The following is a 27007-nucleotide window of genomic DNA, read 5'->3' on the forward strand; positions in this document are numbered from 1 at the left end:
CATTCCAAAAAGCACTTTCTTCAGTGGTCAATGACTATCCCAGGCTGCAGGACCACCAGTCAATGGCAACTGCGCCCACACACCACACATCTTTTGGGAGCGGTCAAGTACAACACTGGCTCAACATCATGTGGCAGCAAGAACCACCACCAAGAGAACGGGGCTGTCCAGCCGAATCCCAGGCTTTCTAGTCCTTTCTCCGTAGCAGGACTATGACAAAGCCCGAGTCCTAGGGTTAACGAAATACTCTTGGGTTTTTTAAACTTACTGTGTGAACTAAAACTGTGAGATGATGATGGAAAGAGAGAGAGAGAGAGAGAGAGAGAGAGAGAGAGTGAGAAAGGAATGAGTGATATCCTTGTATATTGGAGCCGCAGGTAAATTTGAGCTGAATATTAGAAGTACTATTAACTCATTTTGTATTTCCAAACCAATGAAACAAAACATATTGACTACAACTACTAAATGAAGACTATAGAATAGTATGCTTAGTATAAACCCCCTATTATGAAATATGTATCAATATCTTCTATCTTCAAAGGAAAAAAAAAAGATCAGAAAGCCAAGAAGTGGTTAGCAATGGTAATGTCAGGATGGTGGATTTTTATTGCATTATTTTTCTTATCTGCATTGTCTGCGATGACCTTGTATTTTGGTAACAAGGAAAAAAGTTATTGTTTTAAATTGACTGATGTGGTGAATCTGTTTTCCTTCAACAGCTTTACTTTTTTTTTTTTTAAGGAGTGATGTGCATTCTTTTCCCAAGAAATACAAACATTTCCCCTTTCTTTCATTTTAGATAATTAGAACAGGGCTGCCAGGTTGGAGGCCATTTCAGATGTCAATCTAAAAAGCAGTCTAGAAAGGCAGGAAATAAGCCATGGAACATGTTAAATTGCCTTTATAACCTTGATTACAAAAAGGAGACATCTCCTTTGTGATTTCTGCTTCTGAGAGGAGGGTGTTATGGCCAAGGGCTGGGATGCTCACCGAATCCCCCATCCCTTCCACGAGCATTATTAAAGAGAAGGTATCACACAGAGGAACTGTGAAAATAAATGTGGTATCATTATATGCTCTGTGAGCTTGTCTAGACCAAAGGGTCGTCCCTTCTGTAAGATCACCAACAGCTGTCCTGCAACATGAGCATCTCTGTAATGGGGACATCACCCCCTACCACAGTCTCATCTGGATAGACTACAGGTCCCTCCAACACAAAGAACCCAGATGAAATTTACCAACCCTTTTCCACCAAACAGTACATTTTATGTGTTCTGTTGTGGCCCCTGCCTCGACTCCTGTGTCACTAGACTGGAAGCAGGTCAGGGATCCTGCCTCATTTCTCTATATTACCAGTGCCTAGAATAGTGCAGATATTATAATGGTTGCTCAGTCCATGCAGTGGAATTACTATCAAATGAACAACATATGCCCCAGCGACTTTCTTTAAAAAGCCTAGTCCTTTGGTATGCTTTTGTCTTTGATCAGCTCATCTATTCAGTTTCTGCTGCCCTTCTTTTGATCGCAACCCCGTGCTATCTTGGAAACAGTTGGTTTCTGTCAATTCTCTTTGGCTAATTATCTCAGTGCCCATATCCAAGGTCATCCATTTCAGGGAGCCTGTTGAGTGTCAACTTTCTACATATAGTCATATTCTTCAGTTAACCCTCCTAAATAAGATTTGACAGAAGAAGGCATTTTTTGAAGTTTAAGGGCGAAAGAGTAGCCCAATACAATAAAAGCTCAGTAATTTGAACTAAGTGCAGGGAAGGCAATCTGACAGTGAAAAGTACAAATTATGAATTCTTTTTTTTTAATAGAGAGTGACTATCTTTGTGTATAGGAGGGTTATAGACCAAACTAAAAATGTATCTTTAAAAAAACTGATGACATATTATGGTTGGGAAGAGGGAGGGACAGGTAAAAGCAACCAGAGGCAGAAAGGGGCAACCTGGCTGAGTATAGGACACAGGCTACCAGGAAAACACCAAATATTTAAAAGTATACAACCTCTCTATAGAGGTTGATGAACTATCCAAAAAGATGAGAAGCAGCCTAGAAAATACGAGGAAGGGAAAACAGCCCATGTTTTGACCTGAATTGAAGTCATGACCAACCAGATGTAGCATTTAAGGTGAAGCAGGCATCACTCACTGCAGTGGTGAGGAGAGCAGACTGTCAATCAGCAGTGAGCAACTACTGGACATCTCATGCAAACCCCTATGCTGTGCCCAGTCCTTAAAAGACCATACACGCCATACAAGTTCCAGCCATAGAACCCAGGCTGCTCAACCTAGGCCCAGACAGACTCCATGGGGACAAACACCATCTCTCATGAAACCTTGAAAGAGCTAAGCAAGACCCTATGATAGCACAAAATGGCAGGATACAGTCAGACTCCAGAAACCAGGACTGCATGGACCAGTGGAAACCATTATGGGGGACATGGATCTCAAGTACAGTTTTTGTTGACTGGGTAGGATTTGGTCAGACAGAGAAGAGAGGGGAGCAGTCCAGTGGGGAGAACAGTGTGAGCACCACTCAGCCGTGAGCAGGGCTGTGGGTTGCACCAGGGGTGACAGCTCAAGAGATGATGGAGGTTCCACGCAGGGTCAGGAGGTAAGAAGACCAGCCAGTTGAGTCAGAAGGGGGTTCTTATGCAGTCACCGTGTGCCAGGCACTGCTCTCAGCTGTGAACAAAACAAACAAGGCCTGGGCCCCAAGGAACTCATCAGGAACCACACCAGCTACCATTTAGTAGACACAGAGATCTTGTTGAAAAACTGGTAGCAAGATGAAAAGCACACATAATGAAAAGTGGGGAAGTCCAAATCAATCCACCCTGTCCCCCAGTAAACCCACAAGTTTCGTCCTGCAGATACTGGTCAGGGGGATGGAGGTAATTACATTAACATCTCTGCCACTGTATTTCTTTATAATGCTGAGTAACATGGCAAGACGGGTGAGTCAAAGTTAAAGAAAGAAGGAGGTAAAGGTGCAGAAGAGCCTCCAAAATAATTATGTCACTTTAAAGAAACCACCAAGTCAGAATAAATACACTCGTGATTCTTTTTTTGAGAAATGCAGGCTCATGCCTTAAATTATATCTCTATTTACTCATGAAATAATTAATACATCAAACATTTGCAAACCAATCTAGTTTCTAGAAGTATTTCAAATTGAATATCTCCTCATTTGCATGGGAGAGCTCTTCATAGGATAAACTAAGTTGAAAATAATAATGTCTTTAAACATTTTTATTCCTATCTATTTCGTCTCTTCTTACCAAAATAGTTAAAGAAAGGTTGATCTCAATTTTTGGCAGCAAACATTATTTTAGAAAGCTGCTGCCAAGTGTAAACATCTTCATTCGTTTTCCTTTAAATTGCACTATTTTACTGAATAAATTATTCAGTGTCAGGGACTAAACAAGAGACCACATCATTCTGGAAAAAAAAAAGTTGAAATATTGTATTAGAGACTTGCAAGCTGTCGTGGCAAATTGGGCATGACCCACCACCCCTACTCCCACCTCTAGCCCCTGCCATCTTCCTAAAGCTTCTGTGACTGAATCACAAGTCTGGAAAACTCAATTTGGTAAGTGTGGGAAGACAGATCTTAATTGAAAAGTTCATTTTTAATGAAATGCGAGGTGGTAAAAGGTTGGGCTGGTAGGGTAGATCATTTGAGTCTTTATTAATAATACCAATTCATTTTAATTCAGTGAAGCACATAATTGGCATCAAGCTTTTCAAGTTCACCACACATTCCTGTGCTTGGAATCCCTAATATTGAAAACTTTTCTTATTTGGTAATAGATGTTTTAATAATTTGCATTTTAACAAGAGGTTACTTGTAGCTGGCTTATACTAATTATAAGTGTGTTGAGTTTGCGTTTTACTAAGCCAGTGGTACCCACCAGCCAGTGACAAATCTTCTAAGTCTTAACTTGAATTTCCTGTAATTATTCAGCAGTCAGCTAAGACTCCAGCAAAGAGATGAATGAGGCCCCTTGAGATTACTGCAACTTGAATAATCAGGGGTGGTTGGCGGGGTCAGTTACTGTTTCAGTTTGTTCTATGCAACATGTAAATCCCTTTACCGGGAGCTTAGAGAAAGCCTTGATAGCACCTGTTTCCTTGCCTTTATCTATGCAACTGCAGCCATTCTGTGATGCAACACCCAGGGGGCTCCAACAGACCATCTCCTTGGGAAGTGAGGGTGCTGCAGAAGGGCTGTGTTTCTTAGGAGACAAAAGAAAACTCTCTTATTCCGAGGTTGGGAGAGACGCAGAATTGTTGGCTTAGTGAAAAAGACTTTGGACTGAGAGTCCAGAGACATGAGAGTTCAGAGACATCTTCTAATCTTCCTTGGCTGAGATAACCAACCAGCCAGTCATACCAAGACAAGCTTCTTCTGGGGCCTTGTACTGTCATGCAGTGTCCATTTGCAAGAAATACAAGATGGAGTAGCAAACGAAAAGAGACGAAAGGAAAAAGCCAGAGGAAGAAGAAGTCCTATAACAAAAGTAAAAACAAACAAGTAAACACATAACCCACGAAGCACTCACCAGAGTAAAATCTAACCTACCGACGTCTTCATGTGAGCTGAATAATGTGCAGTGTTCCTGGCTTAATTTACTGATAACTTATTAATATCTATGGGATGTTATTGAGGTAATAAGTATAACTAAAAATAGCCACTTGCCTACAATCTCGTAAGCTCATAGGAAAAAAAAAGACATACACAAAGAACATTATTAGTAAACAAGTGATGTGAATAAATATGGTTCACTCAAATAGGTTCAACAATCTTGCAAGATCTAGGAAGTAAACTTTAGAACACAGAGGTTTCCAAGCCTGGCTATACATCAGAATTATAGCACAAAGCTCTTTTTGAAAATACAGATGCTGGATGCCAATCCAAACTTCAGAGGGCAGACCTCCAGAATCTGTGTTTTTAACCAGCTTCCTAGGTCATTCTTATTCAGTCACACTGGTACCAGAAAGGCTCAAATTCTAAAACAAATTCAGCCATTATCATAGCTTTGCCAGTTCTAAAGAAAGAAAAAGTCACCTTCATTAGTCCTCCAGGCAGAGAAATGGAAAAACTTCCTTAGTCAGTCCAGAACCAGGAGTAAGTAGCTTTATCCCAATTCACTTTATCCCAATCCCCTGCTCCTTACAGTTGGTTTTCTTTGATACAGTCAGGGATAGGAAGGAAGGAGGGAGAGGAGGGTGTCAGATTCTGAACCTTAGTGGATATCTCTAGCAGTGTGAGGCAGGCTTAGCAGGCAGCTCTGTGCAAATGCATTAAGACTGCACCGAAGGACAGCTGGAAACATTTGGAAGGTAAAAGTAGCTTGTGTGGCTTTTAATGCCTACCAAAAGGACTTTCCTATAAATGAGGAAACAGACGAGGAGCTCATCACAATGACCATACCTCCACGTGGTGATAACGACAGGACTAGAACCCTGATCCCTGAATCCCCGGTAAGCTCTTTCCACAGAGCCTCCCCTGTCTCCCTTGCTGGTGGCAATGGAAGTAAGGCACACACAGTCTAGCTCTCCTGCCAGGACACTTATTTATGTAGGAAATGGATGACAAGGCAAAAAGTGCATTCTCCAAATTCCCACTATGCACTAAAGATATTTTGTATTCAGCAGCCAGAAAGCTTAAAGTCCACACTGAGCAGTTCCATTTCCCCCTAAAAATGTGTTTGTGCCTAAGGAACACGTACTGAAATAGGGAGTCACCATCCCCGGCCTCTGAACCCACCTAATGTTGAGGGAAACCAGGCCTGACACTCTGGGCTGCTGGTGGGCATAGCTCGGGGCTGGATTGTTTAGCACGCACAGTTGGACCAATACGGAAAAGGTATAAGAGGAAAAGTCCTTGGCCCAGGAAAAACAGGTGAGGGTAGACAAGTACGTACCCTAGGTCTGTCGAGGTGGTGACAGCCAAGATGGAGAGGAGCCTCAGTGCAACAGGACAGGTGGTTGCAGGGGCATCAAATTGCTATGCTTTTATTTCCATATGCTTTTATCTTGGTAGTACCCTCCCCGTCTGACTTAGGACTTAGCCACATTGCCGTAGCCAATAGAGTATTAGCAACCACAGGCTTGAAAAATACTTCTCTGTTTCTGCTTACTGATCCTGCCCTCTACCATCACCACAAGACCATGCCCAAGCGAGCCTGCTAGAGGATGAAAGACACATGGAGCACAGCCAGTCACCCAAGTCACCCGAGTTGAGGCCATTTAGATTAGCCAATAGCCAGTCAACACCCAGACACGTGATCAAGTCCAATCAAGGTCAACAGTGAGGGGAGGGTATGGCTCAGTGGCAGAGTGTGTGCATAGCATGCATGAGGCCCTGGGTTCAATTTCCAGTACCTCCATTAAAATAAATAAATAAGCCTAATTATCTCCCCCTCCCCAGAAAAAAAAGGAGGATGTGTCGTCCTAAAAACAATCCTCAGTAATAAAAATATTGTTTAAAAAAAAAAAGATCAGCAGTGCTACCTCACCAACATCCATGTGACTCCAGATACACAAACCATAAATGTTCTATGCCACTGAGGCTTTGTGATCATGAGGTTTCTATGCTGAATTTTTTAAGCAGCATTATTGTAGCAAAAAGCTAACTGCTACAAACAGTACTATTATTATTCCCGTTTTACACAAGGAGAAACTGAGGCTCAGAAAATCACATAGCTGTAAGTGGTGGAGCCAGGATTTGAACCTGGATATGTCTTAATTCAGAGGAATTGCTTCGAATTAACCATACTATATATATATATACGGCCCTACAAATGCACCCCCAGCTATAATTTTAAACAGAGAACACATGCATGCAGGTCTTTCTTCACAGCTGCTCACTGACTAAACATTTAAAATTGGGAAGCAGTATTTCTGACTAACTCAAATATCTAAGCTACATTTAGCACTTCTAAAAAGCTGACTGATCACAGTCCTTGCAGTTTAAACCAACAATTTTGTGCGTGGGGACTCTGGTATTTCTCTCTCTCTCCTGCACTCTCTCTTACGTAGTCCACAGGCATTTACTTTCTCACAGATGCCTTCAGTGCTGACATGTATCCCAGTATTAATTTGTGTGCTTCACAGATTTATCCTAAAAATGCTGATGACGCCAACAGAAGATGTAAAACTTGACCTTCACTTACACAATGATTGGCACTGACTATAATTCCTTATGAGATTTCACATAATCAACACGCTGAGGTGTGCAGCTAGAGTACATAATCAGTTGTACCGTATCAAAAATCACCTTGCATTGGGGCAAGCAAACAAATTCTCATACTTAACGGACAAGAGAATCAGTTAGTAGGTATACTTGCCATGGCCCATGTTAAGGATGTGCAGGGATGATAAGTGGATAAATAATATATCCACTCAAAGTTTTGCCTTCTAACTGGAAATCCTCAAGATGCAGGGATTATAGGGATCAAAGAGCTCGCAAGTGGTGTGGGACCAGGTGCTGTGAACTCAGGTTCTCTTACCTGGAGGAAAGCACGGCACGGGGACAAGCAGTGAGAGGGAAACCTGGAAATGTGACCTCTGGTCCCAACCCTACCCGAGACTGAGTGTGACACACATCTTCCTTTGCTTCTAGGTCACTCTCCACCCTTGCCCAACCTACTGGGTGCCAGGAGATGGACCAGTAGGGACTTCCTTGCCTCTGGCTTCCAGTTGGGTTTGTTGGGCAGGGAGCACCAGCAACAAGCTGGCAAGATCGAGGAGGTGGAAGCGGAGGTGTCTGTTCCCTTGGCTTTTCCCCTGTGCTGTCACAAATGGGTGGCTGTGTCTCAGCTCCTTTCACACGGCCCCCTCCACACATCCTTCCCCATCTCTGAGTTCTGCTAATCGTTTCATGCCTTCAGACCTAGAAGCAGTAAGAGCCTACTACATAGAGCTCTAGGACTCTGCACTACCTCCTAAGATTTTTCCCTACACTACACGCAATCCTTTCTAAAGTCTCTTCATTACGCAATCCTTTCTAAAGTCTCTTCATTACACCCTCCTTGAAGCAGCCAGCTTTGCGGGTGCTGGGAGTGATCCCTCCGGGACCCTAGGGACGTCCTCTCACCATGTGTCATCTTCCTGATCTACAGAATGGAAAACATCTCCCCTTTTATGAGGGGTGGGCAGATTTTTTTGGTAAGATCCTAATACCAACATCTTTGAAAAGGTTAAGTGCTACAGAATGTAAAGGGATTATTATGTCATTAAAAATGATCAAGTTGATATCTTAAAGCCTCACTGAGGTTGCAGAACAGAAAGAAACTGCATGCTAGAAACAGGAGGCGGGAGGAAGTATCTGACTAAACGTAGGAATTCGATACGAAAAGAAACCAAAAATTAAAAAAGGGATAAGAAGGAACAGAAATCAGACTCTTTGAACTACTAGCCTTCGTAGGATCGGTTCTGATAGTGAACCAGATGTCCTACCCACTTTCTCATTCTCTGCTCCTTATCGTCACCATCTTCTCCTTGGAGTCCAGTCCAGAAAGTCTTCGCTTCGTGGAAAATAAGGTATGCTGAACTTGCTGACACAAAAGATGAATATACTTGATGCTGAAAAATCTGGATAAAAAAGTGAAAACTTCACCCAGATCAACACTTGCTGACACTTCCTCCTGGCTTTCTCCCCTGACCAAGGGGCCTGGACTCTGAAAGTGTGCCCCACTGGCTTTTCACATTATAATTTTTCATAAAATGTATTTATTCATTCAGAGTTTAAATTAGACACCCACTATGTGCCAGGAACTCTCCTAGGCAGTGCTAAACAAGGAGGACAAGGTTCTTTTTCTCTTAGAGCTTATATTCTAGTGCCATAACCCATGGGATATGTGTAATTTTATAGAAAAATTTCAGAGAAAATAAAAGCATTAATATTGATTCACAATCTCAGCGAGTGTGAAGCTAGAGAGATCCCAGCCAGACAAGGATGTTGGATCTAATTGTCCTCCCAGCCCTTTGACCCTCCCCCAAAGCTCCTCAATAAAATGGTTTGAACCCCCCCAAAAATTGACTTACAGTATCCTTTACCTACATACACAAACATAAGAGACTACTGAGATTCAAAAACATAATTTCAGATCACTAAATCCAACACAGAACCTCATGCTCCCACCCCACCCCACTCCCCACACACAGAAATGACAATGAGAAAACAGACTGTGTGACCTTGAATAAATATCACAACCTCTCTGTTCCTTAATAAATGGCAGAAACAACACTAGAATCCAGGCCTCCTGAATTCCACCATGTTTCATCCCTGATCGCTAATTTCTCTTGGCGTTTCTGGGTTGTTGTTACCCTTGCAGTGGCTGGGAGATCGTCTTAGAAAAGCATCTCTCCTTTGAGCCTTCACATCTGTTGTTTTCTCTAAGCCATCTCCTCCTCCTTCAAGGCTCACCAGGGAGGCTTCTCAGAACTTCCAGACCAGGCTGGTTCCCCCGGCATGAGCATCTGCAGTCACCCACCCTTCCCCCTCACTCATAACGACTAATTCTGGATTGTCTTCCTCCCACTGGACTAGAAGGTCTGTAAGGCCGGAACCTCTCTCTCTCACACCCATCAGATGGCAGGCAGGCATGCTGAAAAGATTTGTGAATAAATGAAACTTGAATTTATAAAGGAAATCAGTGAGAAAACAGATGCATTCACAGAATTTTGTGTGGTGGAGAACCCTTAAGAATGCAACAGTTCTACACCTTAATTTTTTAAAGGAATAATAATAAATTATGTTTTTGAATAGAGAAAACAGAAGGCTACCCTCTTTGATCTTGTTAAGTGAGAAACTAGGTTCTCCTCCCACTCTTTTTCCCCAGTCCCTCATAGTGGCTCTTCCCTTGTGCCAGTGGTAATTAACACAGTCTCCTTCCTTCTCTTCACCCGGAACAGCACAGAAAACGTGTCTCCAAGCTTAGGAAAAAGCAACTTCCTCCTAGAGTCTAAATGGGAGGAGAATAGAGGATTCAAAAGGAGGGAGCCTTTTCCCTCCAAGTCCAAGGATTGGAACCTCCCCGGGGTGGAGGAGAGACTACAGAGAAACACAGATGGCACTCTGGCAGTTGGATGAATTAATGTGATTGCATCCCTGTAATGTTTCAAGCGAGATATTCATGTAATTCATGCAAATTCAGAAATAATTGAGGCTTATGTTTCTAGGATAAAGTCATGGCATTTTGCTTTTACCTGAACTACCCCAAAAAGGGTCATTTTTATTATTCCATATTCAATTATTCATAACCACACACTCATGGATTTTAGAACCATAAAAGGTCAGCCCTCTTTGATTCTGCAATTGTTTTCTTCTGAAGTCAGGAAGCAGCCCATGAATATGCACGTGCACACAATCCTGACACTCTCCTCACTGTTCATTAACAGTGTGTTCACTGTATATTTCAAAGTCAAACAAATAATACCTGTCATGAACATGAATTTTTAATATCGCCTATATTTCATTTTAAATGAAACGTCAAAATGATGGAAAATATTTCCATGGAAGTTTGGAAAGGGCAGCGTCTCACCAACGCTGCCTGTGAAAATCAGCGCTGGTGCAAAAACACCGTTAAAGAGGTACCACTGCTGCTGGAATCAGACTGTTCGCAGTACTTTACTGCCTTTGTCATTCCCGGGAAATGTCAGCGTGAAATCTGTTTGCCCAGTCAACATGCTGCTCGGGGCTGAGGGGACTCGCTGTCCTCTTTTCATCTGAAAATGGATGCCATTTGTTTACAGCCCGTTTCAATTCCCTGCTCTTGGGCTCGAACTGCATTTGCATGTGATGCTCCTCTTAGCATCGTGCCCTTTGTCCCTCTTCATTCTTTAAACCCTACATCCCATTTTTAATGGCAGGGAAGTCAATCAGTGCTAACCTCCCTTTTCTCTCCAACCCTCAATCAGAATGCCTTAATTTCAAGATCCCATGTACTCTCCCAGAAATACCCTATTTCTTTCTCTAGAAACTGTTCCCTGGAAATTGAGATAGGTCAAGGTGGGAATGCAGCTGAGATGGGGGAAGGGAGTGAGAGCTTGTGGTGGCAAGAGATGACCAGGAAGGTCTACAGCAGTGTCTCAACCTCAGCACCATTAATATTTGGGGCCAGATAATTTGTTGTGGGGGCTGCCTGGTGCTTTACAGGATGTTTAGCAGCATCCCTGGCCTCTTCCTACTAGACGTCAGTAGCACATCATCCCCCTTTGAATAGTGACAACCGAAAATGTCTCTGGAAGTACCAAATGTTCCTGGGAGTGGGGCTGGAGTGAGAAGGCAACCTCCCCACACCGCTAGTATCCACTGGTCTACAAATACAACGCTGATCTACAATGGTTTTCCCGGAAGTGTTTTCCCCTCTCAGCACTGAAGAAGTCAGGCGCTCCAGGAGGGCCAGCAAAATGCACCAAAACTGACATGTGCAAGCCCCCCAATAGCCTGAGAAGCAGAGGTTTTCTGTTCTCCACCACTTGGAGACTTGGCCAGGTAGACATGGCCTGAGACTGTGGCTGTGACCGTCTACCACCCCCATCCTTTTGGCCAAAAGCAGTTTTCTGGTCTCCAACCTAATAACGTTTACCCCATCACATAAGAGATTATTATTTTTAGCATATTTGTGTGTCTCGACCCTCCCACTGCCCTGGTCCTCTCAAGACGACACCGGCTTATTTATCATCAGGCTCTTCTACCTGAGCCATGGGGAGAAGGTAGGGTGGGGCGGGGCAAGAGCAAGGAAATTGGGGATGATGATTTATATCCTCTTCGTGGTATACAAGACGTACTAACAAAGGACCTGAGTTAGTCTCTTTTTTCCGTGAACCATGTTTTTTCACCCTGATGCTGCTCTGGGACTGACCACACAGATTACGGTCTTTATGACTACCACACTTTCATTTGGATGGAATTTCATTCATGCAAAGAATCTTTGCAAAATGTTACCTCAGATGGAGTAGAAAAAGAGATACTGTAATCCTCATTTTACTGATGAGGAAACTGAATCCCAAAGAAGTCAAGGAACAAATTAAACATAAACTTTAGGACACTTGTTCCCTATTTCCAAGTCTGCTCTTTCCACTTGAACGTCTCCTTGATGCCAAACATCTCTCAGGCACACAGCTGAGCTTGTGGTGTCTTCTGTCTTTTTAAAAATGGTCTACCTATGTTAAATGGTTTATAATTGTTGGCTGGTTTAAAATGGTTCATATATATTAAGCAAGTATATCTAATGTGTTGGAAAAGTTCTCATTTTCATAAGGAGAGAGGACTCAGCCTCAACAGCCTCAGTTTACCCATTAATAAACTCTTCCATGAGAGACAGAGTGTCGGGAAGCCTGCTGTCATTCCAATGGGCAGTTTGCAGAGCCCAGGCTCTCAAGGAGAGGGGAGGGGCGGGGTATGTGGCGGTGCTAGGGCCCTGCGCCAAGCCTGGGTCTTCAAACAGCAGCACTTCATGTGTTGAGGGTAGGAACCCAGTCTCGTTGGGGTGTGAAAGGAAAGGAGGTTCTACAGCTGTTTCTTTTGTCAAAGCTTCACAGAGTTCATTGTATAATAACTGAATGTGACTGTTGGTCACAAAAGAAAAAGAAATGCACAATCTCCCTCCCCTCAACACACATCCCAGGAGGTAAAAGGGATGGGCAAGAATATCACTTTCTGAATTTTCTCCTTATTCCACTACCATGCATTCTGAGAATCAGGAGCACACAGGTTCCAGTCCAGCCCCTGCAACTGACCTTAATCCAATCACTTCTTGCACACATTCTATGGGTGAGATTTAGAGGAGGCAATGCCCACCCCAGTTGTCTCACAGGGAGGGGCTCAAATTAGATGTCAGACAAAAGCATTTGCAAACAGTACGGTATTTTACAAGGCATGACGACAGTGCCAAGTGGATGAGGGACTGACTTTCAGAGGGACAGAGTGGCATGCTAGGTTAACTGCTAAACAGTGTCCCCCTCCAAAATCCACGCCCACCCAAGATCTCAGAATGTGACCTTATTTGGAAATAGGCTTTTTAGAGATGTAATGAAGGTAAGGATGGAGATGAGTTCATACTGGATTAGAGTGAGCCCTAAATCCAACGGGAGTGTCCTAGTAAGAAACAGAAAGGACGCACAGAGACACAGAGAAGAAGGTGATGCAGTGATGGAGGCAGAGATTAAAGTGATGCATCCACAAGCCAAAGAATGCCAATGACCGGGGGTCAGCACCAGAAGCAAGGAGAGAAGCCTGGGACAGTTTCTCCTTCAGAGCCTCCAGAAGGAACTGACCCTGCCAACAACTCGATTTCTGGTTTCTGGCCTCCTCCACTGTGAGAGAATAACTTCCACTGTTTTAAGCCACCTAATTTGTGGTCATCTGTCTGGAAGCCCTAAGAAACTAATAGCGCCTCTGTGTACCTAAGGAACTAGGACTTGAATTTTCCCTCCAGTATGGGAGGGTTGGAGCATCTTGAGCCAAACTACCCCTAGCTTCAAAGTGTGGGGTCGGGGTAGCCACTAACAAACCCCAACCCCTCTTCCAAGGAACCAGGCACCATTGAAGAAGGCTTGATCCTTCAGCCCAGAGAGCATCACAGTTAAACAGGCACAGCAGTAATCTGAGGATTCAGTGCAAACCCAGATTTAGAGGAAGGGTTTCCCTTTGTACCTTCTAACATCTAGATCGTCAGCATGGAGGGGTCCTTCTATAAGTGCATCAGAACAAGAGGTCTAGAGGGAAATTCCACAATCCTTATAGGACAGTTAGAATGTACCCTGTTACCCACTGGCCTGTGGACAGACACCTTTAAGAATGCTTAGGACAGGTCTGCAAGAATGTAAGTACACACTGTGCCCCACCCAGTTCCTACCACAGCACAAGCCCAGGGGTAGCTATGACATTTTTCTGTACCCTAATAACATGACCTCACACAGAAAGGATGAAATGAGATTTATTCTGCATGAGAAGTCAGTGTGAATGGCAGAAAAGAGGTAAGTATTTCCTTAGCAACTAGTTTTTGCCAGGAACTTTGCACTGACCAGCACGGTCCCTACAACATAGTAGGAGCTCTGTAGTAATAAAACCAGCATAAAGGAGAAATCCTGATGAACCAGGACTGGAGGGGAAGGTTGGGAAGTGGAGGGGCAGGAGCAGGAGCCATGGAAACAGATGTGGAGGGAGAGAAGCAGAGCGCCCACAGATGGCAGGAGAAAGAAGCAGATGGCAAATGAAGAGGATGGAGGAAAAACTCAGAGCTCCAAAGAGTCCTGGATCCACAAAGCTACGGGAGGACTGGTCCAAGTTCACCTAATGACAAACTGAAGGATCAAATGTTCATCGACAAGGAAGATTTAAATCTTCCACTCTTCTGAAAACAAAAGTCTATTTTGATATCATGATGTTAAGAACAGCTCTCCCAGGAGGCCGCCACCCATCTACACAGCCCTCAGGGACAACGCCATTGAGCTGGGCAGCAAGGCACAGGGGGTGACTGGCTCCCTGATTCCAGAGAATGTGGGAGACAGACTCGTGTCCACATGGGTTCCCAGTCATTGCCTGAGAATGTCTTTTATAAATCCCCCTATCCAATACTAGGTTTGCACAGTATTTTTGACCATCTGACAAATGTTTGCTGAGTCTTTTTTTCTCCCATTTCTCTCGTAATCATTGATGCACCTTAGAGCTACAAGCAGACTCCAATTAGTGTTGGAGAATCACTGCTCCCCACTCAAGCAGTAGAACCCCACAAAAAGCAGAGAGACATGTGCTCCTGCTGGCCCCCACAGCCACTTCAGAAGGAAAAGCATGAGTCCTGCCTGCCTTTCAGAGATTTAGAAACTCGCTCTCATAGTCCCAGCACAGTCCCACTGCCCTCTACCTGTCTAAGGATCCTAGACTGGAAACCACTGATTAACTGATTTTTTATTTTTCTAGAAGCTGGTTGACCCCCTGGGAAACCTGTAGAGTGGGTTACCCCTAACCCCCGATTTCTTTTTCCCTTCCTGTCTTCTCCCCTCCCATCCTGCCTTAGAGATCTAATATCTCCCCATCATATCAAAACTTTGGTCAATTTATTCTTTTCCCTTTTTGATAACATTATTACGTAGGTCAGAGAATACTACATAATACTACAAGAGACACTCAAATTCTTAAAACCTGAATGTAATTGTTTTCTATATCATAATCCTTTTTCTCAGTTGTAATCATTAGAGACAGTGCCACAGTCTTCAGATGCAAGGAATGTCACATTTGTTTTTCTCAAGATTGGTCCAAGCCTGGCATTACCTTCTAGGAGCGCCCCATCCTCCCTTGGACGGTTCAAGGCCCCCCGAGAATTTACACAGTCTGGAAAGGAAGCCCCTCAACCTCCTCTCTGGAAAGGAAGAAACCCAGAGTCTGTTTCAGCTGACTCCCCTGTCCATGCCCTTCTCAGGCTCACAGTGGTGCTGTCTGGCCTTCCCCAGTCACTGCTGGTCCATGCAGCTTTGCTTAAGTGGATCCCCCTCCATTCCCTCTGTGATAAGCAACCTGGGTTCTAAACGCCATCACAATCACTGACCAACCATTCAGGGCCCCGAGAGGTCAATCTCGGAGATGCTGCTGCCTCAGAGGTGTTATGCCAGCATGAGTCCAGGCACCCACCCACCCACCCATCCCTGGAGAACTTGCAGCTGCTCCTCCTCTCCCAGGGGTGCCTTGATACCCCCTGAAACCAAAATGTCCTGCCATTACCTTAGTAAGACTGTATAAATAAATAAAACACTGAGGCCTGTTTACCCCTGTGAGGGTCAAGGAGTGCAGAGAGGAAGAGGAGGTTGGTGGGCAAAGAGGGAATTCCTTCCACCTCCTTCTAGTGAGGTACTCGATGGCAGAATGTCATGCTACAGCAATGAAAAGTAAAATCAAATTGACTTTTCATCAGGTCACACACACGCACACATACAAATACTAGGTATGGACATCCTACTGCCCCAAATTTATAAAATTTCAAGTGAAAATTTTAATGTGTCTTTAACTATAAATATGTATTCACTGAAGGAATTTAGAAAATAGGGAAAATTAAGACAACCTAACGTAACTCTTATGATTCAATAAGATAAGGAAGCATGGGTTAGTATAAAGAAGATCAAAATCAGCTTTCTCCACTGAAGCCACGCTAAGGAAACTGCCACTGGACAGCAATAGGGCTGTAATTCATGTACAGGTTTAAGTCCATCTGTAATTCTCACATCCAAAACCAGAATCTTTTCTGTAATTCATTTGGCATCAAAATCTGACCTGAACTGACATGTGGCTATTTATGGTCTTTATTAATCCCACTGGATAAATGAAGTATGAATATTCCTATTTTGCTGTAGAAATACTGGTATATTTGATTATTAGGTGCTGTCCAGACTGTACGAGAAGTGTTCCACAATACCTGTATTACTTCTCCAACATTCAAACAATTCTGAATTCTGAAATCTATCTGCACCAAGTATTGAGGAAAAGAATTGTGAGGCTGTAATATCCTAGCCTTTGAGGAACAATCTCTGCCAGAAGGAAGTAGGACTAAGAACACTCATTCCTTCAAGACTTTAAGCAGGATATTTTTGTCTTAATATTGGGCCATTTCACAAAGCCTAGAATTTAAACCATTAAAATGCAAGCCTTTTTATCACTAAGATTTGTGCACTTCAGACATTCTTATCTCTAAACTCCTCTTACCTCTGGGGAGTCTCGAGGACAGGAGGAAATTCAGAGACACAAGGCTAAGGGCTTGAAAGTTGGGGATGGAATGAGGGTTAAAGACATCACTTGATTTTTTTTTTAAGTTCAATAGTCATTTTTCACAGCCACAAAATAGATATGAATAATAGATATGAATATCACTACATCAACTAAATGGCTAAATCAAAATGTCATGAACCCCATGAGAGGAAGAAGGAGATCTTTATAGCCACTAAAGGAGAAATTGTAGCTGCTCCCGGGAGGTCTAAGACCCCGGAGAGATGAATGGCACCCAGAAATCTGGACAATGAAACACCTAAGCCCGCATGTCAGAACCGGAAGGCCACACACCTGCATTGTTAATGTGGCGGCATCAGTCCTCAAGGGCTTTGTTTTGTTTAATGTGAATAGCTTGTCTCCCCTAAGACTTGGACATTTTCACATGACATCTTGGTATCTGTCTTCTCTTAAAAAATCTAAAGACCTGGCAACACTGAGCCCACGTTCATGCATGGCAATGGCCATCTCAAGCTGCAAACAAGCCCTTGCACCATCTTGGACAGGTGTGACCTCTCCATTTCACCACAGGCCCCATCCTTTCCTGGGAGCTCCACATGGTCCTGCCAGCATTTGGGACTGAGACGCGTGCTTTGGCCACCCAGGACCCCTGGGGTACATGCCACGGCCTCTGAGATGTACCAGTGACACTTGGGGGCTACACACAACAGTGGACAAGCTGGAGAAAGGGTCTGACAGCTTTGCTCCAAAATACACATTTGAGGAGTAATGACAACAAAAGCAATCTAGGGAAATCCCAAAGGGAAGCGCTGAGCAGAACAGTCCATGACGATTTTTGCAGAAGTAACATAACAAGACTGGGGAGCCATGAATGCAGGTACTCTTAGTGACAAGAACCTTCAGGAACAACAAATATAATTATTTTCATCAATGAGCAATTTGTTGCTTTTCTCCCAATCAGATACAAATATCCCTAATATTTATAGTGTACCTACTAAGTACAGGTGTTTTACATATGTCACTTCATTTACTCTTTACAGCATCCCAGGGAGGCAGGTATTGCTACATTGATTTTAGAAACTGAGCCCTAGAGATTTTAAGTAACCTACTCAAAGACACTAGCTTACAGTTGTTATAACCAAGATTCAAACTTAGGTCTTTATGACTCCCAAATTAATTCACTTTTCATTATACCACTAGACCAAAAGCAAATGTTTCTCTTTGCCCACCAAGAAAGTAATTACTCAAATAATCGAGACATCTTAACTATCTCCTCTCTCCTCTTAATAAAAATTACTCTCAAGATCTGACATAAGCTAAGTTATACCTTAATGTGAATTTAAGTCATTTTGGAGTCTTAATGGAGACCTGAAAGACTTTTCACCCACACGAAAAGAGATAAATACTCTAGGGAAGAAGGGCACTTTCTGGTGTCGCTGGAAGTCACAACAGCCTTTTTTAACTACATTGAGGTGTTGGAGGAGGTCATCCCGAGGACGTGACCACCAGTTAACCCAAGAGCTAGACCCAGGCCACTGGAGGCTCCTCACCCCCACCCCCTAGCTTTGGAATGTGCGTTCTGCCCACCGTTCCCAGAGTGGGAGCCGTTTTCAAGGACACAGCCTTGAGAGAGCAATGTGTTGTTGAGACCATCTGGATGGCATACGTGACTGAACCCAGTAACAGCCTCTACATAATTTTTAAGATTTGGTGGGCAGGTGCAGAGATCTACTCATCTCAGCATCCCAAGACAAGCCTCGCATATGAGTTCCCTTGCTTATTAAACCTGTCACCTTCCAATCTGAGTGATCTGCCTCTTTCTTCAGTCTCTCTCATTGCCCTCCCTATACAGGGACCAGTTTGCAAATCAACATTAAGTCCTCACCAAACTTGCAAATATGATCTGGGAGGCATGCCCAGCAGCCATGTGCTAAAAACCCTGATGGGTCCAGGCACAACCTCCTAACCAGGGGACAGTCTGAAGAAGGATACAGCGTTGATTTTTCAGTCAGTGCAATAATCGCTGGCATCCAGGTACCTACCGCATGATCTCAGAAAACTCAATTATTAATATGAGTATATGAACATCATTTTGTTGTGATTCGATTTCACTTTAATTCAAACTCTGTTAAAGCCGCAAGGGAGCACGGAAGCAGTCTCGTGAAATAAACGAGTCAGTCTCAGTTTTATTTTTCATGTTTGCAAGCCAGGATTATCGGCACATCTTATCAGTCAGGCGGCAAATTACCAGGCACTGCATTAAAAATGTGTATAGTCATTTTCATTTTTGAAAGATTCAAGACTATAAATAATTAAATGCATTAGACATCTGTTATTTATGAGCTGAAATGACAGTTTTAATTTAGTTCTTCATTTAACCGAGCCTGACGTATTGTGACTCTAAAGGAAAACACAGGAAATATCTAAAAATGACATCTTTCGGAGCGTGCAGTGACCATAGGTGCAAATCAAAACCTGGTTATTTTCACTTCCCTTCAAGGCCTGTCAAGACACAATCTTCATTCGTGACCTTGTGTCATCTGTCCTCAGGAATTCTGATTGGCTGACAAAGCAGCCCACATCTGCTAGTTTCACAGTGTAAATCAGGCCACTTAGTAGGAGCTGTGAACATGCTCCCAATTAATTATGCATGCAGAACTAAGTCACTAGATCAGATCTACGGACCACTTCAGGGAAATGCCAAAGAATTCAAAATGCCTGCCCTTGCCTTTTCCCACAGTAGAGAAGGGTTGTTATTTGGATTTCCCAAAGATGTGCAAAAACCTCATGGATTATGGAAACAAAGAGGCAAGAAACAGATGCAGGAATCGTGATTTGGAAGCCAAGGGATAATACGTTAATAATTAAGATGCACTGCAGTCACTAACTAAAGTCAGAAAATGAGGGAATCATTTTTGGAAATGCAGGCGCCCTAATCACACAGCCCCACAAACCCGTACACATCAGCCTTGTGCCCGGTGACAAGATATCTTTGGATTCCTGGCTCAGAAGAAATGCAATTAACTGCAGCTTGGAGCATTCCAGAACTGCCCTGAATCCTGAAGTGACCCCAGCCTCAGGTGATGAGGAATCACAACACCTTGGCCTCTGCCTGAGCTGCTGGAGGCGGGACAGGTCACATTACCTGTGCTCAGCCAGCTAAGATGTGTGCCGTTTGATTGAACATGCCAAGCATTGGCCACAGGCTATAGTTTGGAAATTACTACAATGTTTAATGTTTGCTGATTCCAATCCATGGATCGATTGATTGATTTACCATCTGTCAATTTTAAACAATTTGCCTGGGGAATTTTTGTCTTTGTGTTTATGTTTCATGTGTACAATGCTTAAAGCACTAGGACTCCAGAGGAAAGTACAGAATTAGGTAAACTCTGAGCCTCTGGAATTGCTTGACAGGCCAACATGTTTCAGGATTTGGCTTGTAATGCGTATGTTTCAGGATTATTTGCAAGTATAGCCTCTTTGGAGAAAGGAGGACCAGTATGTTGTTTTTCCCAATATATAAAATATAAATCAGGGAGCAAACCAATGCATTCAAGCAGAAATGGTGCATATAAGGGAACAACTGCCCCTGGCTTCCCACTCCTGTGTCTTTCCAAACCCCCAGCTGGGGCCACTCGGCCCTTCCTCAGGCACAGGGGCATATCCTGTGGTCAAAGAAACAGAAGGAACACCGGAACTCAAGCACTCACATCCACTGAGTCTGGGGGTGCACCTGCCCCCACCCCTAACCTTGGATCCCAGACCCAGTGTTGGGACTCCTTCTTACCCCACTTCTTACAACAAAAACCTGCCTTATCTACCAGTGTTCATGTTGTCCTCAGAGCTCCCAAACACTTGCCTTCATCTCCTCTAGTTCCTCTGGGAGCTGGAATCAGCCTTACTTGACCTTCTGTACTTGTTCCCCCAGAAACTAGTTCCTATCCTTTAAACCCACTGCCAATAATGAGGTCAGACTCTGTGATGCGACCAGTCTGGACGCCTGCCATGACCTTCCTGCGGCTCCCAAGGCTACCAGCCGGGACAGCCACCAGCTGCTTCTGCTGAAATTCCCTCGGGTCTGTTTTGTCCCCTTCCCTTCTCCAGGGCTGGCCCATTCTCACAGTGGCATCCCAGCTCTGATAACCAGGCATGTAGCTTTTCCCTCGGCTCCATCTGAAAAACCTGACTGACAGCTTTTCCAGGATTTCTGACTTCCCCAGCTGCTAATCCTCCTTCTCACCCAGCTCTGTATTCCCCTGCCCAAATTAATCTAGGCAGGAGCTGATTTGGCTTGTAATGCGAGGTTAATTACAGAAGTGATAACATTTCCAAATAAAAATGAGCGCCTCGATTGAAAAAAAATCTAAATTGAAATAAAACCAGAAGGAAATCATTTTTGGTTACGAACCACCACCCCAGCTCCCGACTCTTGAGAGCACTTCCGCCTGCAGAACTTGTGCGGGCTCCCTGGATGTCCCACTGGGACCGTCACATGGGGCTCTGCCCTCAGAAGGGCCCTGCACTTGGTTTAATGCTCTGCTGCTCCTGCCTAGAAATTCTTAAATTTATCTTGAACTTGTGTTTTGTTCGTGAAACCCAACGGGACAATGGAGCATGGATGCAAGCAGAGGAAATATGCTTGGCATGCATGTTCCTGTAGTTCCTGCTGCCCGCGTAGCACGGAGCGTTCCCAGTACCCCAGAAGCCTAGAACTTCAGTGGACCCACCATGCGTCAGCGAGACTCAAAGTGACGACAAGGTACGTGCTATGTCCACAACTGAGGATGCAGGGGCTCTGACAGCCCCAAGAGGCCACATTTTCTGTTCACATCATAACTTGTTTCAAACGCAAAAAGAAGGCAATGGAGTTCTAAGAAACACAAACACCCACGGAAACTTATCATGTCCTTTCTTCCTGGTGTTACTTGCGTTCCTGCCAGTTACTTCCAATCACCTCCAGTGAAAATGATGACAGAAAAGAAAAGGAATAGAGAGCAACGCAGAGTTCCCCTCCTTTCTGTCCTTCCTTCCTCTTCAGTGAGGCAGAGGCAGAGGGTGCTGGTAGAATGTGCCCAGATCAAGAAGTGAGATTAAAAAAAAAAAAAAAAAACAGTTGAGTTAGTTTTGTGCAGTGTTTCCACTGTTCTGGTCAGAAAGAAATACAAATTCATGTATTTTGCCTGAAATACAAATTGGTGATTCTGGTGATTCTGCGTATGAGTTGAATGCTCCTATATTTGCATTTAAAATTGGCATTGCACCATATAAAGCTGAACAGTAAAATTCACACTGATAATCTAAAACTTCCATTTGCCTTCACTTAGAAAGACATTAAATAGCAAATAAAAATCACCACGACAAGTTGTGAGAGAGACCATGGGAAAAAGGAAAAAGCTTTCTATTTTAGAACTTTAACATCATTTTTTCCTGCATTTTTAAACAAAGGGCCGCACATTTTCATTCCACACTGGATCCCACAAATTAGATGGCTGGGAGCAGGCTAGTTGGATAAGCAGAGTCACCTCCAAGCACAGCCCAGACCTGCGGGCGGGTGGTCCAGGTGGACTGTTTCTCTAAGGCTGCTTGTTCCTCTCTGTGCCTGCATCTTCCTTCTGAGACCCCAGTGCTATGGCTCCTCTGCCCTGGGGTTGGGTTCTAGCTCTGACCTGATGGACTGACCTTGAGTCCCGCAGTGCTGACTCTGGTATGGCATAATTTTGGGCACTGCATCCTAACCCTCGGGCCACTGCTGCCTGAGCCCCAAGCCCCACACCCCCTCTCCATCTCTACACACCGCAGTATCCTGGCTCACCCACTTAACACTTTTTTTTTGCATCTTCCAGTTGCCAATCTCACTCCGTAGCTCTGCCTCCCCCAGCTCTGTCTTCTCCCTGTGGTCCTCTGTCTAAACAGCAAGGTGAGGTGTAGGCCACCTGAAGCCCCTTACTGGTTCAACGGCTCTCTCAGGTTTCCTGTCACCAGGGATCTGTCACTTGCTACTGCCTGGCTCTCTCTCAAACTGCTGATCCCTGCAGATGATCAGAGTGTAGGGGACAGGGGGGCAATGCTACCTGGGACCAGTTACCACGGCAAAGGGAAGAGAGCCCTGCCCAGGAAAAGCAGCCTCACAGCTCCCTCAAATGTCACTTGGTTGTCTCTGACAGAACAGAAGTCCAATCATTCAAGACAGCTTACAACAGAGGTTCTCCATCTCAGTTCATCAGAACCCTCCTGAGGAGTTTTTAATAAAAACTAATGCTGGGCTCCCATCCCCAGAGTTCTGGTTGAATAGACATAGAATAGTGTTGGTTCCTACACCAGGGTTTTTTTCAACTTTTCCTCAAAGGACTCGAATGTGTAGCCAATACAGAGTTCCAGCCAGAACATAAATTGCTAAACTGGGTCTAAGGAGCAGAGCTAAGAGCAGAAGACAGGACCTGATGTGATTACCTCAAGATCACTCCCTGGTTCCACCTCTCGAGTGGCTCTGGGAGAATCACTTAGGCATTGACCATCACTTTCTTCTTGTGCAAAACAGAAATAATTTTATGTGATCCTGCCATCTATGCTATAGAATAAGATTAGAACAATTATATATTCCTCATATTTGCCTAGTAATTTACAATTTCTAGTGTTCTTTCACTGTGATCAGACCCCAATATAATCAGGGCACACTTGGGAGACATTGGGTGGTGCAACAGACTGAATGTCCGTGTCTCCCCAAAATTTATATGTTGAAACATAATCCCCAAAGTGACAGTACGTGGAGGTAGGATCTTTGGGAGGTGATTAGGTCATGAGGGCTCCACCCTTATAAAAGAGAGCTCTCCGGCCCCTTCTGCCATTAGGGGCTGTCTGTGAACCAGGAATCTGGCCCTCACCAGACACCATCTGCTGGTACCTTGATCTTCGACTTCGCACCTTAAGAAATAAGTTTCTGTTGATTATAAGACACTCAGTCTACCATATTCAATTACAACAGCACAAACAGATTAAGACAGGTGGGGAGGTGGGAAGCACGGATGTTAGCACTGACGACCAGGTTAGTGTCATGAAGGCACCTGGCTGGTGAACTTTGCTCCATTTCTACAAACTTCTCCAATGTGATGGATATTCTGACAAATGAATGTGTTAGTCAGACACAAACCCAAATATATAAGCAACATTCTCAGTTATTCCTGTTGCTTATTTTTTTTATTGAGCCACTTATTTATTCATAAAGAGACATTTCTATCAAAGTGTAATGATCTCTTCGGTGGGTGAACTGTTCTCTCATTTAAAACATCCTGGTCAAAAGCTTTAAGGAGACCGACTATGAAACTGAAATGTCTTCTATCTTGTCACTAGGTTCTCACTTTTTTTTCCTTCTCTTCCTCCCTCCCCTACTTTTCTTTCACTTCAGCTTTCTTTCCCTTCTTTTGATCTTCTCTGAGTGACTCACATTAAAAGGGACTTTTCTCAAGGTGTCTAGTTCAATTCCTTGGCTGATTCCACTAGTAAGTGATCTGCTGAAGGTGACGAGCTGGCCGGCTCCCCAGGCAATCCTGTCACTCGGTCCTCCCACATCCTGAGAAGCTTCAGACTACACAACACAAAAATCTCCCTGCAGCTTCCATTATGTCGGCTGCTCTTTCTACTGTGAGGATAATTGTTTTCCAGCCTGCTTATAATCCCATTTGATGTCTAGACAAAGTTTTCCCATTGTCTCCCATCCCTCTCTTAAAACTAAAGCTTTGTCTTTGAAAGGCAGGCCGTCTTCCTCACAGTCCTCACCTGTCCTCTTCGTGTGGCCATCACGTGGATGCCTGAGGGTCCTGGCTCTCCCAGACCTTACCCTGCAGTCACTATCTGCAGCTGTCCTGATCAATTCCTGGCTACCTCCTGAAGTTGGCTGCAGGGGGAGTCACGCATCATCTTAGAAATGGAAAACGACTGCAAGGAGCAGACCTCGGGGCAGGCTTGGGCCTCAGCAGGCAGTTTATGAGATCAGGAAGAACACTTTATTCTCCAAGGCACAGCACCCCTAGTCAGCCCAGACTGCCCTCAGGGCAAGAATCAAAGAGTGATTCATTCCCGTTTATGTTTGCAGTTAAAAATGCAAAATGTTGTTATTAGAAAAGACCACAGGAAGGAAATGTTTTTCTTGTTGTGCCTTTTTCCTAATTCACAAACACACACACATTCCAAATCCACACACTCTCTGTATCTCTTTATAACTTTTATTCCTCAACTTCCTCTATTCCTTTTCCTTCCCAAGTCTCTCCTTCCTTTAGAAATAATCACTGACTTTAATAAACCTCAAGTATACACATCTTCACTGAGTAATTGTTGAGACACCTTAAGATAATAAATGGTAGTCACTGAGGAAAATAAAGATATTTAACTCTATCAGGAGCCACTCTTTTTTTTTTTAACAGATTTTATTTTTTAGAGCAGTTTTAGGTTTACAGCAAAATCAAGCGATAAGTGTAGCAATTTCCCATGTATGCCCTGCCCACCCACATGCACAGACTCCTACACCATCAACATCCCCCACCGGAGCGGTACACTTGTAACAACTGATGAACTCACACTGACACATCATCATCACCCAAAGGACAGAGCTGACATTACGGTTCACTTTTGGTGTTATACATTCTACAGGTTTGAGAAAGTAGATAATGACATGTATCCACCATTACAGAATCATGCAGGCTATTTTCACTGCCCTAAACACCCTCTGTGCTCCACCAGTTCATCCTTCCCTTCCTGCTCACCCTGGGCAACCACTGATCATTAGACTGTCTCCACAAGTTTTGCCTTTTCCAGAATGTCATATGTTTGGAATCATATGGTACTTAGCCTTTACAGATTTGCTTCTTTCACTTAGTAATATGATTTTAAGGTTCCTCCATGTCTTTTTCATTGCTTGATAGCTCATTTTTTTAGCTCATTCTTTTTAATGGAACAATATTCCATTATCTAGATGTACCACAGTGTACCCATTCACCTACTGAAGAATATCTTGGTAATTACAAACTATACTTATAATAATAATAATAAAAAGAAAGCTGCTACAAACATCTGTGTGCAGGTGTGTGCCCCTCTGGGTAAATACCAAGGAGCACAACTACTGGAGAATACGCTATGAGTATGTTTAGTTTTGTAAGAAACTGCCACACTGTCTTCCAAAGTCACTGCACCAATATGCATTCCCATCAGCAATGAATGAGAGTTCCTGTTGCTCCACATCTCTCACCAGCATTTGGTGTTGACATTGTTCTGAATTTTGATTGTTCTAATAGGTCTGTTTCGGGTATTATCACTTTAATTTGCATTTCCCTAATGGCACATGATGCATCTTCTCATATACTCATTTGTCATCTGTACATCTTTTCCGACGAGGTGTCTGTTCAGGCCTTTGGTGTATTTTTTAATTGGATTCTTTGTTTTCTTATTATTGAGTTTTAAGAGCTCTTTGTATACTTTAAATAATCGTTCTTTATCAGATACATCTTTTGCAAACATTTTCTACCAATCTTCAGCTTCTCTTTTCATTCTCTTAAAAGCATCATCCACAGAGCAGAACTTTTTAATTTTAATGAAGTCCAGCTATCAATTCATTCTTTCTTGGATCATATCTTTGGTGTTGTATCTAGAGTCATCACCAAACCCAAGGTCACTAGATTTTCTCCTATGGTATCTTGTAGGAGTTTTATAGTCTTGTGGTTTACATTTAGCTCTATGATCCTTTTTGAGTTCATTTTTGTGAGGGTTATAGTCTGTGTCTAGATTTTTTGGTTTTTGCATGTGGATGTCCAACACCATTTGTTGAAAAAACTATCTTTGCTCCATCGTATTGCCTTTGCTCCCTTGTCAAAGATCAGTTGACTAATTTTGTGTGAGTCTATTTCTGAGCTCTCTATTCTGTTCTATGGATCATTTTGTCTGTTCTTTCACAAATGCCACATTGTCTTGATTACCACAGCGTTTTAACAAATCTTGAAGCCAAGTAGCGTCAGTCCTCCCACCTGGTTCTTTTCCATCAATACTGAGATGGTTACTCTGGGTCTTTTGCCTCCCCACATAAACATTAGAATCAAATTATTGATATCCATAAGATAACTTGCTAGGATTTTGATTGGGATTCCATTTAATCTGTAAGTTCAAATTGGGAAGAACAGATATCTTGACAATATTGAGTCTTCTTATCCATGAACATGAAATATCTCTCCATTTATTTCATTTTTCTTTGATATCTTTCACCAGAGTTTTGTAGTCTTCCTCATAT

The sequence above is a fragment of the Camelus ferus genome, chromosome 6 (genome assembly GCF_009834535.1).
Source record: "Camelus ferus isolate YT-003-E chromosome 6, BCGSAC_Cfer_1.0, whole genome shotgun sequence".
Taxonomy (NCBI): Eukaryota; Metazoa; Chordata; class Mammalia; order Artiodactyla; family Camelidae; genus Camelus; species Camelus ferus.